Source organism: Phocoena phocoena, chromosome 4, assembly GCF_963924675.1.
Source record: "Phocoena phocoena chromosome 4, mPhoPho1.1, whole genome shotgun sequence".
Taxonomy (NCBI): Eukaryota; Metazoa; Chordata; class Mammalia; order Artiodactyla; family Phocoenidae; genus Phocoena; species Phocoena phocoena.
Window position 1 is genome coordinate 14,161,621 of NC_089222.1, and position 14,949 is coordinate 14,176,569.

The 14,949-nt window shown below is 39.5% G+C and overlaps 1 protein-coding gene across 1 annotated transcript in view; it reads right to left on the minus strand.

Annotated features, from left to right (window-relative positions):
- CPNE4 (copine 4) overlaps positions 1-14,949 on the minus strand; it is a 421,313-nt gene that overhangs the window by 110,151 nt on the left and 296,213 nt on the right. The gene's annotated exons all lie outside the window — the stretch shown is intronic.

Here is a 14,949-nt window from a genome sequence, read left to right on the forward strand (position 1 = left end):
CTATTAACATCATTTTGGTGTGTTTTCTTCTAATCTCATGCACATATGCACTTGCACACATGTTCAAACACACACACACACACACATGCCATCTATCCATTGACAACACTTACATTCATGCTCCAGCAAAGCTCTCTCTTCTGAGGGTCAGACTAGTGTCCTGGTTTGCCCAAGACTCATGGTTTCCTGGGATGCAGGACTTTCTCTGCTAAAACTGAGACAACCCTGGGCCAACTGCCACTGTATGACCCATACACCTTCAACTTAGCAGGTAAAAAACTGAACTCATCATTCTCGCCCCAAAACTCCTGCCCCTTTGATGGTCTGGTCTTAAGGAATGGTACCATTTTCCACCCATGTGACCAAGTCAGGAGTTAGGGACTGATGCTTGAGGCATTCCTCTTCCTGTCTCTCCATCCAACAGCCAATCTGGTAACAAGTCTCATCATCCCTGTCTGGTAAGTAACCCTTACCTGGATGACTGCCCTGACTTCTAATCAAATCTCCCACTTCAAGCCTTGCTCTCCTTCAATACAACTTCCACAAAGAGGCAGAGTATTGATCCCAAGAATTCAAGTATGACCATGTCACTCTCCTGCATAGAAACTCCAGTGCCTCCCATTGTTCTCAGGATAAAAATCCAAATTCCTTAAAGTGGCCCACAGGGTTCTGTTTATCCACCTCTAATCCACCCCTGGGGCCTCTTCCCCAACATATTAAAAGCCTGCAGCGCTGTGCCTATTAATCATGAACTTCTGGGCCTTTTTACCTATCTCCAAGGTCCTGACTTAGATGCTCTATTTTCACAGGAAGCCTGCTCTGAACGCTGTAAATATCTTATGTTCTTTATAATAAATTTAAGTTACATGTCAGCAGAATTTTGAAGACTATTTGACTGAAAAAGACTTACAAAACTTCCTGAGAGATCTTGTATCAGACTGTTGTCTCCTCAGTACCCTTAAGAAATATCCAACCAGGGACTATTTCCTTTGACTATTTGGTTAAAGTAGAGGTTCTCCACCCTGGGTGCACATTAGAATCATTTCGGCAACTTTTCAAAATTTCTGATGTTTTGGGCTCATACCCAGAAATTATTTAATTGGTCTGAAGTGGGATCAATACTTTTTAAAGGTCTCCAGATGATTCCAGTATATATCCAAGGTTGAGAACCACTGCCTTAGTCATGCCACTGCAGTGTCCCCTGGTGTTGCTACACAATTATTTTCTGCTCATCCTGAGTTTAACTATGGGCTTCCTTGCCTATTGTTACTTACAAACCTCTCTAGCAGGAGTCAGTTTTAGCAGCAATGAAGTGATATTTTGATCTCCATGCTTCTGAAATGTGTCCTAATTTCTCAATTGGAGCAAACTCAGCAAGGGATGCAATGCATTTTCACCCTTAAACCCCAACAGTGAGGAAGATAGTAAAGATACAATTGACTAGAGGAGTGGTTCTCAACTGGGATAATTTTGTCCCTCAGGGTACATCTGGCAATGTTTGGAGATGGTTTTGGTTGTCACAATGGGGAGTATATTACTGGCATCTAGTTGATACAGGCTAGGGATGCTGCTAAATATACAATGCACAGGTCAGCCCCCTACAGTGAAGATTTATTTGGCTCCAAATGTCAGTAGTGTTAAAGCTGAGAATCCCTGATTGATAGATGAGATGACTCCAAAGCTTCTTTCTAGATTTCAAATACTTGTATCAAATTGGTGAAACCACTATATAAAACCATATGCAGGTCCCTCAAAAAACTGAAAATAGAGTTTCCATATGATCCAGTAATCTCATTACTGGGAATATATCTAGACAAAACTATAATTCAAAAAGATCAGCTCTGTGTTTTGTGACAACATAGAGGAGTGGGATGGGGAGGGTGGAAGGGAGACACAAGAGGGAGGAGATATGGGGATTTATGTTTATGTATAGTTGAATCACTTTGTTATAAAGCAGAAACTAACACACAATTGTAAAGCAATTATACTCCAATAAAGATGTTAAAAAAATACATGTATCCCTATGTTCATAGCAGAACTATTTAATATAGCCAAAACATGGAATCAACTGTCCATCAACAGATGAATGGATGAAAAAGATGTGAGATATATATAGTAGAATATTACTCAGCCATAAAAAAGAATGAAATAATGCCATTTGCAGCAAAATGAATGGACCTAGAGATTATCATACTAAGTGAAGTCAGACAGAGAAAGACCATATGATATCACTTATATGTGAATCTAAAATATGATACAAATGGACTGATCTATGAAACAGAAACAGACTCACAGACATAGAGAACAGACTTGTGGTTGCCAAAGGGGAGGGGGGTGGCAGAGGGGTGGATTGGGAGCTTGGTGTTAGCATATGCAAACTACTGTATATAGAATGGATAAACAACAATGTCCTACTGTAGATCACAGGGAATTATATTCAATATCCTGTGATAAACCATAATGGAAAAGAACATGAAAAAGAATGTATATATTTGTATAACTGAATCACTTTGCTGTACAGCAGAAATTAACAGAACATTGTAAATCAACTGTACTTCAATAAAATAAACTTAAAAAGTATTTGTGGAGGAGCTTCAAGTTGGTGGGAGACTGAGAAGTAGAGATCACCTTCCTCCCCACAAATACATCTACATGTGGAACAACCCCTACAGAACACCTACTGAAGGCTGGCAGAAGATGTCAGACGTCCCAAAAGACAAGAAACTCCCCACCTACATGGATGCCTTCAGGAGACCTACACTCAGAGGTGGGGCCAAATCCAAAGCTGAATGCTGGGAGATGTGCAAACAAAGTAGAGAAAGAGAAATCTCTCCCAGCAGCCTCAGGGGCAGTGGACTAAATCTCTACAATCAACTTGATGTATCCTGCATCTTTGGAATACCTGAATAGACAATGAATCATCCCAAATTGAGGCAGTGGACTTTGGGATCAACAATACATATATTTTTCCCTTTTTATCTTTTTGTGAGTGTGTATGTGCAAGATTCAGTATGTGATTTTGTCTGTATAGCTTTGTTTTTATCATTTGCTCTAGGGTTCTCTCTGTCCGTATTTTTTTATTTTAGGATAGTGTTTAGTGGTTGTTATAATTGGTGGATTTGTTTTTTGGTTTGGTTGCTCTCTTCTTTCTTTCTTTCTTTTTTTAATTACTTTTTAAATGTTTTATTTTACTTTTAATAGTTATTTTTTATTTTAATAAGTTTATTATGTTTTATTTATTTATTTATTGTCTTTCTTTCTTTCTTTTTATCTCCCTTTTATTCTGAGTTGTGCAGATGACAGGGTCTTGGTGCTTCAGCTGGGCATCAGGGCTGTGCCGCTGAGGTGGGAGAGCCAAGTTCAGGATATTGGTCCACTGGAGACCTCCCAGCTCCATGTAATATCAAGTGGTGAAACTCTCCCAGATATTTCCATGTCAATGCCAAGACCCAGCTCCACTCAACGACCAGCAAGGTACAGTGCGGGACACCCTATGCCAAAGAAATAGAAAGACAGGAACACAACCCCATCCATTACCAGAGAGGCTGCCTAAAATCATAATAAGGTCACAGACACCCCAAAACACAACACCAGATGTAGATCTGCCCACCAGAAAGACTAGATCCAACCTCATCCACCAGAACGCAAACACTACTCCCCTCCACCAGGAAGCCTACACAACCCACTGAACCAACCTTAGCCACTGGGAGCAGACACCAAAAACAATGGGAACTATGAACATGCAGCCTATGAAAAGGAGACCCCAAACACAGTAAGTTAAGCAAAATGAGAAGACAGAGAAACATTCAACAGATGAAGGAGCAAGGTAAAAACCCACCAGACCTAACTAATGAAGAGGAAATAGGCAGTCTACCTAAAAAGAATTCAGGATAATGATAGTAAAGATGATCCAAAATCTTGGAACTAGAATAGAGAATATACAAGAAACGTTTAACAAAGACCTAGAAGAACTAAAGAGGAAACAAACAGTGATGGAAAACACAATAAATGAAATTAAAAATTCTCTAGAAGGAATCAATAGCAGAATAACTGAGGCAGAAGAATGGATAAGTGACCTGGAAGACACAACAGTGGAAATAACTACTGCAGAGCAGAATAAAGAAACAAGAATAAAAACAAATGAGGACAGTCTCAGAGACCTCTGGGAGAACATTAAACACACCAACATTCAAATTATTGGGGTCCCAGAAGAAGAGAAAAAGAAAGGGACTGAGAAAATATGTGTAGAGATTATAGTTGAAAACTTCCCTAAGTAGTTAATCAACTCCAGGAAGTACAGACAGTCCCATACAGGACAAATCCAAGAAGAAATATGCCAAGCCACATATTAATCAAATTGTCAAAAATTAAATACAAAGAAAAAATGTAAAAAGCAGCAAGGGAAAACAAAATAACATACAGGAAAATCCCCATAGGGTTAAGACCTGATTTTTCAGAAGAAACTCTGCAAGCCAGAAGGGTATGGCAGGACATATTTAAAGTGATGAAAGGAAAAAAACCTACAACCAAGATTACTCTACCCAGCAAAGAACTCATTAAGATTTCATGGAGAAATTAAAACCTTTACAGACAAGCAAAAGCTAAAAGAATTCAGCACCACCAAACCAGCTTTACAGCAAAACCTAAAGGAACTTCTCTGGCAGGAAACACAAGAGAAGGAAAAGACCTACAATAACAAACCCAAAACAATTAAGAAAATAGTAATAGGAACATACATATTGATAATTATATTAAATGTAAATGGATTAAATGCTCCCACCAAAAGACACAGACTGGCTTGATGGATACAAAAATAAGACCCGTATATATGCTGGCTACAAGAGACCCACTTCAGACTTAGGGAAACATACAGACTGAAAGTGAGGGGATGGAAAAGGATATTCCATGCAAATGGAAATCAAAAGAAAGCTGAAGTAGCAATTCTCATATCACACAAAATAGACTGTAAAACAAAGACTATTACAAGAGACAAAGAAGGACACTACATAATGATTAAGGTATCAATCCAAGAAGAAGATATAACAATTGTAAATATTTATGCACCCAACATGGGAGCACCTCAATACAAAAGGCAAATACTAATAGCCATAAAAGGGGAAGTTGACAATAACACAACCATAGTAGGGGACTTTAATACCCCACATTCACCAATGGACAGATGATCCAAACTGAAAATAAATAAGAAAACACGAGCTTTAAATGATACATTAAACAAGATAGACCTAATTGATATTTATAGGACATTCCATCCAAAAATAACAGAAAACAATTTCTTCTCAAGTGCTTGTGGAACATTCTCCAGGATAGATCATATCTTGGGTCACAAATCAAGCCTTGGTAAATTTAAGAAAATTGAAATTGTATCAAGTATATTTTCCAACCACAACGTTATGAGACTAGATATCAATTACAGGAAAAGATCTGTAAGAAATACAAACACATGGAGGCTAAACAATACACTACTTAATAACCAAGAGATAACTGAGGAAATCAAAGAGGAGATCAAAAAATACCTAGAAACAAATGACAATGAAAACACGATGACCCAAAACCTATGGGATGCAGCAAAAGCAGTTATAAGAGGGAACTTTATAGCAATACAATCCTACCTTAAGAAACAAGAAACATCTCAAATAAACAGCCTAACCTTACACCTAAAGCAATTAGAGAAAGAAAAACAAAAAACCCCTCAAATTTAGCAGACGGAAAGAAATCATAAAAATCACATGAAAAACAAATGAAAAAGAAATGAAGGAAGCAAGAGCAAAGATCAATAAAACTAAAAGCTGATTCTTTGAGAAGATAAACAAAATTGATAAACCATTAGGCAGACTTACCATGAAAAAAAGGGAGAAGACTCAAATCAATAGAATTAGAAATGAAAAAGGGGAAGTAACAACTGACACTGCAGAAATACAAAGGATCATGAAAGATTACTACATGTAACTATATGCCAATAAAATGGACAACCTGGAAGAAATCAACACATTCTTAGAAAAGTGCAACCTTCTGGGACTGAACCAGAAATAGAAAATATAAACAGACGAATCATAAGCACTGAAATTGAAACTGTGATTAAAAATCTTCCAACAAACAAAAGCTCAGGACCAGATAGCTTCATAGGCGAATTATATCAAACATTTAGAGAAGAGCTAACTCCTATCCTTCTCAAACTCTTCCAAAATATAGCAGAAGGAGGAAAACTCCCAAACTCATTCTACGAGGTCACCATCACCTTGATACCAAAATCAGACAAAGATGTCTCAAAGAAAGACAACTACAGGTCAATATCACTGATGAACATAGATGCAAAAATCCTCAATAAAATATTAGTAAACAGAATCCAACAACACATTGAAAGGATCATACATTATGATCAAGTGGCGTTTATCCCAGGAATGCAAGGATTCTTCAATATACACAAATCAATCAATGTGATACACCATACTAGCAAATTGAAGAATAAAAACCATATGATCATTTCAATAGATGCAAAAAAGCTTTTGAGAAAATTCAACAGCTATTTATGATAAAAACCCTCCAGAAACTAGGTATAGAGGGAACTTACCTCAGCATAATAAAGGCCATATATGACAAACCCACAGCCAACATTGTCCTCAATGGTGAAAAACTGAAACCATTTCCACTAAGATCAGGAAGAAGACAAGGTTGCCCACTCTCACCACTATTATTCAACATTGTCTTGGAAGTTTTAGCCATAGCAATCAGAGAAGAAAAGGAAATAAAAGGAATACAAATCAGAAAAGAAGAAGTAAAGCTGTCACTGTTTGCAGAGGACATGATACTATACATAGAGAATCCTAAAGATGCTACCAGAATACTACTAGAGCTATTCAATGCATTTGGTAAAGTAGTAGGATACAAAATTAATGCACAGAAATCTCTTGCATTCCTATACACTCATGTTAAAAAATCTGAAAGTGAAATTAAGGAAACACTCCTATTTACCATTGCAACCAAAAGAATAAAATACGTAGGAATAAAGCTACCTAAGGAGACAAAAGACCTGTATGCAGAAAACTATAAGACACTGATGAAAGACACTGATGAAAGAAAGTAAAGGTGATACAAATAGATGGAGAGATATGCCATGTTTTTGGATTGGAAGAATCAACATTGTGCAAATGACTCTACTACCCAAAGCCATCTACAGATTCGATGCAATCCCTATCAAATTACCAATGGCATTTTTCACAGAACTAGAACAAAATATTTCACCATTTGTTAGAAACACAAAAGACCCCAAATAGCCAAATCAATCTTTTTAATTTTTTTTATTTTTTTGCTGTACGCAGGCCTCTCACTGTTGTGGCCTCTCCCATTACAGAGCACAGGCTCCGGATGCACAGGCTCAGCAGCCATGGCTCATGGGCCCAGCCGCTCTGAGGCATGTGGGATCTTCCCGGACTGGGGCACAAACCCGTGTCCCCTGCATCAGCAGGCGGACTCTCAACCACTGCACCACCAGGGAAGCCCCAAAGCAATCTTGAGAAAGAAAAATGAAGGTGGATGACTCAGGCTCCCTGATTTCAGATTATACTACAAAGCTACAGTAATCAAGACAGTATGGTACTGTCACAAACACAGAAATATAGATCAATGGAACAGGATGGAAAGCTCAGAGATAAACCCACGCACATATGGTCCCTTATATTTGATAAAGGAGGCATGAATATACAATGGAGAAAGGACAGCCTCTTCAATAAGCGGTGCTGGGAAAACTGGACAGCTACCTGTAAAAGAATGAAATTAGAATACTCCCTCACATCCTACACATAAATAAACTCAAAATGGATTTAAGACCTAAATGTAAGGCCAGACAATATAAAACTCTTAGAGGAAAACATAGGCAGAACACTCTATGACATAAATCACAGCAAGGTCTTTTTTGATCCACCTCCTAGAGTAATGTAAATAAAAACAAAAATAAAAAAATGTGACCTGATGAAACTTCGAAGCTTTTGCACAGCAAAGGAAACCATAAACAAGACGAAAAGATTACCCTAAGAATGGGAGAAATTATTTGCAAATGAAGCAACTGACAAAGGATTAATCACCAAAACATAAAAGCAACTAATGCAGCTCAATATCAAAAAAACAAGGAACCCAATCTAAAAATGGGAAGAAACCCTAAACAGACATTTCTCCAAGAAGATATACAGATTGCCAACAAAGACATGAAAGAATGCTCAACATCACTAATCATTAGAGAAATGCAAATCAAAACTACAATGAGATATCATCTCACACCTGTCAGAATGGCCGTCATTAAAAAATCTACAAACAATAAGTGCTGGAGAGGGTGTGGAGAAAAGGGAACTCTCTTGCACTGTTGGTGGGAATATAAATTGATACAGCCACTATGGAGAACAGTATGGACGTTCCTTAAAAAACTAAAAATAGAACTACCATACCACCCAGCAATCCCACTACTGGGCATATACCCTGAGAAAACCATAGTTCAAAAAGAATCATGTACCACAATGTTCATTGCAGCTCTATTTTCAATAGCCAGGACATGGAAGCAACCTAAGTGTCCATTGACAGATGAATGGAGAAAGAAGACGTGGCACCTATATACAATGGAATATTACTTAGCCATAAAAAGAAATGAAATTGAGTTATTTTTATTGAGGTGGATGGACCTAGAGTCTGTCATACAGAGTGATGTAAGTCAGAAAGAGAAAAACAAATACTGTATGCTAACACATATGTGGAATCTAAAAAAAAAAAAAATGGTCATGAAGAACCTATGAGCAAGATGGGAATAAAGACACAGACCTGCCATAGAATCGACTTGAGGACACAGGGAAGGAGAAGGGTAAGCTGGGACGAAGTGAGAGAGTGGCATGGACATATATACACTACCAAACGTAAAATAGCTAGTGAGAAGCAGCTGCATAGCATAGGGAGATCAGCTCAGTGCTTTGTGACCAACTAGAGGGGTGGGATAGGGAGGGTGGGAGGGAAGGAGACACAGGAGGGAAGAGATATGGGGATATATGTATATGTATAGCTGATTCACTTTGTTATAAAGCAGAAACTAACACACAATTGTAAAGCAATTATACTCCAATAAAGATGTTAAAAAAAAAAAAGTACTTGTGTCAGTGACTAGCCATGGAAGAGTCTGAGTATTATGAGGAACTGGAGTGAATGAATAAATAACTTAGTTTTGTCAAGAGGGAAACAATAGATGCAGATACTGAGAAATTTTAAGGTGGAGATGGGTGAATTGAAGGAAAGATGTTGTTGAGGTTGTCTCTTGACTGCTTCTTCAGTATCAGTGATTCTCTGCATGTGAACTCTGGACCAGCAGCATCAGCATCCCGTGGGAACTGTGAGAAATGGAAATTCTCCAGCTCTACCCTGTACTGACTGAATCAGAAACTCTGGGGTTAGAGCCCATATATGTGTGCTTTTAACAAGCTCTCCAGGAGATTCTGATGCATGCTCAAGTTTGACAACATTGCTCTAGATATGTTGACCTGTGAAAAGGTCTGTTGAGGTTTGGTACATTGTACACCTAAAAGAGTTGGTTTCATTATTGGAAGCAGCAGGGATGAGTGAATTTTAAGAGTGTATATGAAGAGAGCCAGTTGGTTTCCAGGGGAGATGAGCTGGAGGTAATACCTCCTGGCAAGTCCATTTAGTGATTTTACTCTTTCATGAGATAGCTGTCATAACATATTTTAAATGAGAGTGCAACCAGCCATGCTGGACGGTCAACAACAATAAAATTTGGGTAGATGTTTAATTGCCAAGGGAAAGACAAGAACAAAAAGACAAGGAAATTATAGAAAACGCTCTGAGGATCAGAATATAGAAGATAGTCCTTCCTTTTTTCACCCACTCTGGGACTTAATGGAATCCTGCTTGTCTTACTCACCCTACCTCCGTCTCCTGACTTTTTCCATTGAAAATCTCACAGCTTACAGATGAGCTAGAATTTATCATTCTTAGTCCTAGACTTGGTTCTAGCTATTTCAGAGATTGTCTAAAGGAGGTAAATACCTGAGCAGGAAACATGCTGTGAAATGAGATCCTTGACATTTGGAAAATCCTTAAGGCTGCTTTCCTTCCCTTTCCTTTTCTGAGAGGAATTTAGGTCCCTTTGGCCTCCAAAAGGTATGCTAAGAGATCCAGGTGAGGCCAAGATCTTGTTTATCATCTTTGTGGCTTTCATTCCAGGCCCTTATTCTGAAGAAGTGTCTTTCCCTATTGGTTTCTCCCTCATCCAGACTCCTCCCTTCCTTTCTTTCCTTCTTGCAACCCTACAGGGCTGGTGCAAGGAAAGATGTGCTTTAATTTGAGGGAGAAAACTATTAGGAGAGAGTATGATTGTAAATGGGCTGTAGTGGGGTGTTCTCCAAGACACTGACAATGAGGAAGGGACATTTCTATAATGCATTTACCTTTGCCTTACATAAAGATGGTACCCTAGGTCAAAAGTGATGAGGTGGCAATAATAAGTTAATCAGCAGTGTCAATATATGTGAGGGTAAGAATAGGTAGATGAGAGGAGTGTTTTTCTTGGAGACTTTAAAAGGGCAGACCAAATAGCAAAAACTTGGCAGGAAGTCTTCCAAAAGCTGTCGCTAATGTAACTAGGCATGCATACACACCATGCATCCATGCATGCATTCATCCATCCATCCATGCATGCATGCATCCATCCATGTACCCATGCATGCACGCATGCATCCATCCATTGGGCATCCACTATATGCCCAGCACTGTTTTAGGAGCTGAGGATATAGAGGTGAATTAGATAGGCCAATTCCTTTCCCTTGGACCTTGGTACTTGCATTTCAGTATAGCAGACAGACAATAAACATGTAAAGAAATAAACATGATGATGACAGATGATGGTAATTGCCATCAGAGAGATTAATGGGGTGATGAGATGGAGAGTACTTGGAGGAAGGTATGTATGAACCATGAGCTCTGGCAAGGCATCCCTGAGCAGTTGGGTTCTGAGCTGACATCTGAAATTTAACAATGTGCCAGCCATTCAGAGATGGAGAAGGAGCAAAGGAGGACAGACAGGAATTTCAGGCATGTATCACTTTCTAGAAATATGAACTAGGGGGCCAATGAGTTTAAGAAAAATTATCCATAACCTGGAAATAAGTCAAGTGTGTGACTGCAAGTCCTTTCAATGGCATACTGAAGCTTTGCTTAACAGACCCAAGGATGATTGATTTTCCTACAAGAATGTACCATTGCATGATTTTGTTCTTTATTATTTAATTAAGAGCTCAGACTCTGTGAAGTTATATATGTTAAACTTACATATGATGCAATGATTTCTATCTAGTAGCAAAGATAACCCTGAAGTTTATGATTTATTGCTGTGAAGGATACTGATCAATTTTGTGTTTAGAAATCTTAGTCATGTTTAAAGAAAAAGACTGTGTAAAACCTATCCGTCTTGGAAAATAGGTTATCATCGTATTGGTTTCCTCATTCATGAATGAGTTGATTAAAATCTTTGACACATGATCATTGATAGTTGCATGGGTTATGCTTTTAACTTTTTGGAAATTATATTTTGACAAGACTCACCATGGCTGATCCCAGGGCTCTGGAGTCCAGAGATCAGCCTTAATGAGTTCATGTATTCTGCTTTTTAAAAGGCAGATATCCTATTAACTTAATCAAACTCTCCAAAGGGTCTTTGTGTCCAACTGCTGACCACAGTACAATCTCTGAAGACTCCTCATATGCCCTGGCCTTGATTTTTCAATGCTCACCAAGCAATGTTCTGATGGCTAACTCGGGTTCACAAAAGTTTAGACATCAGGGAAGGAGTATGGTGGAGCATGCTTATAGTTTTTATTAAATAAATAATATTAAAATTTTTATAAATTCATATATTGGCCTCCTGATGTATACATCTGACTCTTACATGAGTCACTTTTTCCAGGACCCATCAAGTGTGAGTGGCTGTCTAATCAAAGAAGCTGGAGACCACAGCTGGTGGACAGGACCTGGGCTGGAGCTGTCTAGCTGAGTGGCCACGCTAGGTAACACAAGGAGGCATCTCACTTCTTTCTAACTCATTGGGTAGAGACCAGGGTAATGATCATTCTAGCTTTCTTCTCCTTATTGGGATGGCTCAAAGGCATCTGCATCCTCTGTCGTGAGTTTAAGGTCACAGGAAGGAAGGTCCTCACATGCTCCCAGGGTACAAATACTTTATTTCTTATAATGTCAGTCAGTCTGTTCTCCCCTGACAGTGGTTTCATGTGGTCCCCAGAGACAAAATCTTGGCCTTTCCGAACACTTTTTGGAAGTCTGAGCACTTTATAGCAGCTAGGGTTTCATGAGCACCGTGGTCATGAAAATATGCTGACACCTCCCCCAGCTCCTGAGGAGGAGGGCCTGTGGGACTGTTCTGCCCAGCACCTAAGAAAGGGTCATTTCTCTTGGCCTCAAGAACTCTATAAAAGCTGTCCTTCTTCCTAAGAGAGAGCTCTCTTAATGTTTTATTTGAAAATTCTATTGAAAAGACTTTCCACAAGAAATGTCCAGGATGGCTGCAGATTGCAATACTTTTTCCAAAAACCCTACATTCCTCTTTAATGTTTAAAATGTGGGAGAGTAGCTGAATTCCCTACAGAAATGGACTCAGTACAACGGCCTCTCAGGATGTCAACCCAATTTGTGAAAACCTTCCTATTGACAAGGCTACATTTCAAAACATTTCCAAAAGTGCAAAAATGAAAATTGAGATCTTGAGGCAACATTTTCAGCTTCAACATTAACAAAGTGGTGCAATGAACGATGAAAAGTGGCCTAAATAAACCCAAACACACAAGCAAACAAGAGCAACCGGCATAAGAGAATGTCCATGTTGCCCACACACAGCATTATTCAGATGGGACAGGGAGCCCCATCAGGTTGAATTATGCCTCAATGATGCACAGAGCATCCTCATACTTTCCTTAGAACATTCCCTCCCCATCATCATTCAGCAACTTGGTCCAGCTGCCTAGTTCTCCCCAAGCATCTTCCCAGGAGCTGGTTAGCTATCTTAATTTTCAGTGCAGATGCAGGCATAGAAGGGTTAAATAATGTGAGGAAATTGCTTCTCCTCACAACAATAAATCACAATTTATTGGAATAGATGTTCTCTCTAGCAGGAAAATGTCCACCGTGGAAGACAACACGGCTCCCTCTTCACTTTACACAAGAGATCTCATCAGGGCACTGATTAGTGTTTATTTGGTTCTCTTAGTTCAGAATTTCAAAGTATTTTCCAAAGGTAATTTCCTCAAAAATCTTTTTTGAGTTAATCAGACAGAGCTTGACCAAACAGAGATTGACCATTTTCCCCAAAAAACAGTTGTACCAGATCATGCCAACTCTTCTATGCTTTTCACTCATAATGGTGCAATGAAGGACCTCCCCTGTACCCCACAAGGGTTTCTGAGAGGGAAAGGGAGGAGTCTGGGCATCTGCAGAGCTGCCACACCCTCATCCCAGGCTGCAGTGAGAGCAAGAGCCATCCTAGGTGAGGTTTGCCAGGTATGGGCAGCACTCAAACGCTCGTTAGTACAGTAACGCCAAGCAGGTGTTCCATGAGGGGCAAGTTCAAAGTCACATCAAACAGGAAGGAGATTCTTTTTTCACACACTTTTTGTGTGTGTGTGGAAAAAGATACATAACATAAAGTCTACTTTTAACCATTTTAAGTGCACAGCTCTGTGGTATTAAGTACATTCACATTGCTGTGCACCCATCACCACCATCCACATCTGGAACTTTCCCATCTTCCCCACTGAAAATGTATACCCATCAAGCACTAACTTGCAAAGTTCTTTTTTTATGTAAGACCAGATTATATAGTTTCCTGAGGAGAAAAACATAGCACTTGCTTTGACAAGGTGTTCTCTCTTCTTAGATACTGAGGAAATTAGACTTGATTCTCACTGATGAAAAGATTATCTCTGCATGGCAGTACCTACTTTTGACCTCATTTTCAGGACACCCATTCCTCCCCCTTTGGAACTTGGCAGAGGAGGACTCCCATGAGCAGTGGAGGCTTGACACATGAAGGGGTGAAATTTTCTCTTGGGATGGTGTTTATTGGAGAAGAAGGAATGTGTTCCCAGCATGGGATGAATAAAAATAGGAAGGCTTCCTGAAGAGAAAGAGAGGAGAGTGTGGGCAAGGATGACTTTGGCCACATATGGGCAGTGGGTTACTCTCTTGAACATCACAGGTACAGAATATTCCACCATCACAGAGAGTTTTACTGGATAGAGTCAGACAGACATGACTCTGGTTATGTCACTTGCAAATTCCATGGATTTAGTCAAGTGATTTCAGTTTTCTCATCTGCAAAATGGAATATTAACAGTGTCTCCCCATGGAAGAGCCAGCTCGATAGTCACCAAAAACGACGTAAAATCCAACTAGACCACATTTCTCAGCCGCTCTTGCAATTCAATGTGGCTGTATGACTGAGTTCTAGTCATTGAAATATAGGGAGCAATGTCAAGTGCTGTTTTCAGCTGAAACTTCTAGAGAGAACACTCTTCACATTTTTTTTTTTTTTTTTTTTTTGCGGTATGTGGGCCTCTCACTCTTGTGACCTCTCCTGCTGCGGAGCACAGGCTCTGGACGCACAGGCTCAATGGCCATGGCTCATGGGCCTAGCCACCCTGCGGCATGTGGGATCCTCCAGGACCGGGGCACAAACCCGCGTCTCCCGCATCGGCAGGCGGACTCTCAACCACTGCGCCACCAGGGAAGCCCTCTTCACATTTTTTAAAAAGTCTTTATTGGAGTAAAATTATTTTACATTGTTGTGTTACTTGCTGTTGTATAACAAAGTGAATCAGCTATTCGTATACATATATCCCCATATCCCCTCCCTCTTGTGTCTCCCTCCCACTC